The sequence below is a fragment of the Oratosquilla oratoria genome, chromosome 5 (genome assembly GCF_046742065.1).
Source record: "Oratosquilla oratoria isolate Oo_2021 chromosome 5, ASM4674206v1, whole genome shotgun sequence".
NCBI lineage: Eukaryota > Metazoa > Arthropoda > Malacostraca > Stomatopoda > Squillidae > Oratosquilla > Oratosquilla oratoria.
In genome coordinates this window covers 31,972,174-31,976,722 of record NC_134781.1, presented here as the reverse complement: position 1 = coordinate 31,976,722, position 4,549 = coordinate 31,972,174, and positions in this window count along the sequence as shown.

Below are 4,549 nucleotides of genomic sequence, written 5' to 3'. Positions count from 1 at the left end.
GCAGTCCAAAGGGATATCTTCTCGTCTTCTCTCCTTACGTATGAGAGGACAAGGAGGGAGGGTCGCCATGTAAATGAAGCGGTGGGGGTAAACCAGCTTAGGCTGCCGGGCCCTACTGCGGATGTGCTGTGTCTTACTGCATTGCTTCTGACCGGGGCAGTGGTAGGGAGACAGGGATGACCCTTCATCCACAAGGACCTAAGATAAAAAGGAAACAAATGGGTGGTGGGTTGGTGTGGGATGAGTACAAGGTGGATGCATGTCTTGGCTGACTACCTCCCTCATGAAGGAGAAAAAGTCTTTTGGTATATAGATAGAGGTTATTTGGGCACTGAAGTATACATTTACCAAAGACCCTTTCCACTTTACATGGGAAATAGCCGAGTCAAAACATAAACCCACTTTATGCACAAATGAATCGAGGGACAGATAAAAATTATGTCCAGTTATAAAGCGGTTAAAGAAATGGTCAACAAGTGACCTGACTCATCTGATGACTCTTAAGTCGTACTATGAAAAAAATCTATGGATGTACTATAAAAAAAAAATAAGCATAGTGCCAAATATTTATATTGAAATGTACATTTCTTTACTTCATCACTTATAATCAATAACCATCGTCCTAAGGAGAATAACTGCTTCCCATTCAGTAAAGGTTATTATACAACTAAAATATCGGATATAGTGTTCTCAAAGTAATCGCAAGGCGTTCGGTGTTCATAATACGTCTCTTCATGGCACTTTCAGTACGCTGTGGACATTATAGAATAATATCGCTTTTCTCATCGTTCGTTCACTGTAAGTTGCAGAAACTCTGAAGAACGCCCTTCTCCCCGCCAAATGAAATAAAGTAAAATAAAATAAATAAAGTAGACCCATTTCAACAAGAAATATTTTCGCAAAGTGAACTACTCTTCTCTAGTAATCAACTAGATCATTTGTAATTTTCTATAACAATTGCCACTCCTGTCGCAACCTACCAGCAGGGAGTATCATGTCCTACGCTTCCCAACTCTCGTGGTCCAAAAAAAACTTAACTAGGCGAGAAACGTAAACTACTTCTAGAAACATTGTAAAGAACATTTCTAAACACTGATTGTACCTATTAAAGATTGCTATCCCAACAATGGAGCTTAGATATTTTTTCATTTTATATATATATTTTCCTTCGTTCCAGGGAAAAACCGACCAAAGCCAAACTCTGACCTCCAAAGGGTTCTAAAACCCTAAGAAAAATCAAGCATTTCAGAAAATAAACAAAAAAAAATAAATAAATAAGCAAACAAATAAATAAGTAGGTAAACGAATAGGTAAATCAATTAATTAAAAAAACAGCACTGCCTAAATACGCCTTCAGCCATGAAGAACGCTAATTCTCTACGCTCGAAAGCACACAGTCAGTATCAGCGGGGGTAGCGGACAAAACTCCTGGTACAGGTGCACTGTGTCTTAGCCAAAGCGGTCACGAAGTAACAGAACATTCTCACGCCAAAATGACGTACCGTATGCCGTGTGGTCACATACCTCTCACGTCAAAGTAACACAAAGTGAGCATCTCACACTAAAGTGACGTACCGTGAGCATATCACGCCAAAATGAAGCACCGTAAGCTATGTGACCACATACATCTCACGTCAAACTAACGCACAGTGACCATCTCAGGCAAAAGTGACGCAGCGGAAGCTATGGGATCACACGTCTTTCACGTCAAGTGTGACGTCTGATGCGTCACAGATGACGTAGTGATGACGTTTCACATTACACACAATACATCACATCCACAGAGAAAAAATTAATATCATTGTATCTAATACATTTATAACCAAACATGGCGGCTATAGTAGAAATAAACAAATATTTAACGAATATATGTATATAAACCAATATAACTACACATATATAAATATATACATGAATATATACATAATGCACTGATCACAAACCTCTCTCATACGTAGATAATAATTACTCTTCCTTTCCTAGAGGTTAACCCGTAAGGTCAACATGATCAAAGCCGGTTAACATATTAACACATTTAACACGGCGATTGACCTCATAGTCCCGGCTGTCGCCAGTCAATTTCATTCAGCTGAGGGGTTGAGCCCGAGGTGAATGAAACTGTCTGTGCATTAGCCAGTGTCAAAGTTATGGAGTCTGCCAAATTGTTGAAGGGGTTGCTGTAACGCTACAGTAGACTGTGTGATCCAAAGAAGGTGAAATTCATAACTTAGCATCAGTGTCAAGAGTTGCATGATTCGTTGTTTCTCTCTCTCTCTCTTTCTTTCTATCTTTTTTCTTTCTCGTTTCTTTCTTTCTCTTTCACCTCTCTTTTTCTCTCTCTCCTCGCTTTTCCTTTCTCTTTCTCTTCTCTCTTTTTTTCTCTCCTCTTTTTCTTTCTCTTTCTTTCTCTCATCTTTCTACTCTCTTTTCTCTCTCCTATCGCTTTCTCTCTCTCTCTTCTCCCTATCCCTCTTTCAACTCTCGATCTTTCATCTCACCCTCTCTCTCTCTCTCTCTCTCTCTCTCTCTCTCTCTCTCTCTCTCTCTCTCTTTCTGATGATCCCCCCTCTCTCTCATACCCCCCCCTCTCTCTCTCTCTCTCTCTCTCTCTCTCTCTGAGAGGATCATGACGATCCTCAGCCTCAACGGAGGACACGCGTTGGCCGAGGACAGAGTCCCCAGTTCCTCCCTTCGTCACGCAATCTTTTCATCTCCAGAGTGGCATCTCAAAGTGCGGGGGAGGGGGAGGGGGAGGGGGGAGGTCAACACTCCCCCTCCCGATCCCCCCACCCCTCCCCCCAGGGCGAATCAATAGTGCTTCATTCGTCTTCTATCTGCTCGCTAGTTTCATTTCTCCAGGTTTTGTTTACGTCCCAGTAGTTGTGTACATTTGTCTAAACCTTGCACTACGGTTCCTATATAGATCTGTCTAAAGCTTATGCTCTCATACTTAGCGACATCGAACGTCCAGCCGGTTTGGTAGATTTGTTTAAAATTTGTTCTACGGTTCCTAAATAGATCAGTTGAAAGACTATGTTATGGTACTTAGCAAAATCGAACGTCCAATCCTTAGCCTGAAATCAGTAAATATTTCGTTTACATTTATTTTCTTGTGGAATTTGCATTTCGTGGACAACCATCAAGATCACTCTCGTCTCGTAACTACTCGTTTATTTTGCAATTTGTCTCGCGTTCACCCTATGATTCACACAAGAACGTGAACATAAGTTTTTGTTTGGTGAACGAAACTTAAAGAACCTATTTGTTCTATCGTTTTTCTCCCAAGCGTTCTGTTGATAAGTCGTAACCTTTTACACATTTGTGAAATGCATGTTCCATGATTCCCAGAGAACACCAAACTTATTAGACAATATCATGCAGAAAGTGTCAGATACTGTCAAATACAGTGTAAAACATACACAGTATATATATATATATATATATATATATATATATATATATATATATATATATATATATTAAAATCAACTGCACTAGACGCAGTTTAGGTGAAAGATCGTCAACAGTCTTCCCTGTTACTAGAAAAAATAAAAAAGTCGGCATACAGCAGCACTCTAAGCTATGTTACCCATCAGAAAGAAATTAATCATTTCATTTAGTCCCTCTCTACAAGCAATAAGATTTCCAAAATATAAAAAATACCTACCTACCTAAAATTATCAAAGCATCCAGTGCAGTTGATCTTAATCTGAATTGCCAAAGAGAAAACCTGTGCCCAAGAAATGTATTATATATGTATATATATATATATATATATATATATATATATATATATATATATATATATATATATATATATATGTGTGTGTGTGTGTATATATACACTCATACATATGCTTATGTCATAGTTCCTAGAAGGCACAACTCATCACTTCTACATTAAAATTTAAAAAGAAAAGAAAAATAAATTATGAAAAATATGTATATTTCCAATAACTCCTTCACATCAAATGGTTTTCCTAGTTTTCCTTTTAACAGTGTTTAATTCTTTGGCTCTTCTCCAAGTGCCTTCTGTATCCTCCACCTCCTCCTTCATCTTCTCCTCCTCCTCCTCCTCTTCCTCCTCCACCACTCAGAATAGCTCCTGATCCTCACTCACAAACGTTAGTCCACAAAACCTTTCAGAATCAACTTGACATCTCAACTTCACTAACATACAAAACACTAAATATTCACTCCCACTAACCGCACATCTTCATCTTAACTCACTAAATACTAGTGATGGGACGATACTAACATTTTCAACGATTCGTATACGAGTTCTGATACCGCTCAACTTCCGATTACGATACAAGTCCCGATACTCCTCTAAACTTTCGATTCCTATAAATGATTAATAAATATACTTTGTTCATAAATTATTTGTTTCCCCTACCAGGGCTTGAAAATAACCACGACTCATAATCACTACAGGTATTGGAATCGGACTCGTATAGGAATCGGACTCGTATCGGAATCGGACTCGTATAGGAATCGCACTCGTATCGGAATCGGGCTTGTATCGGAACTGGACTCGTATCAGAATCGA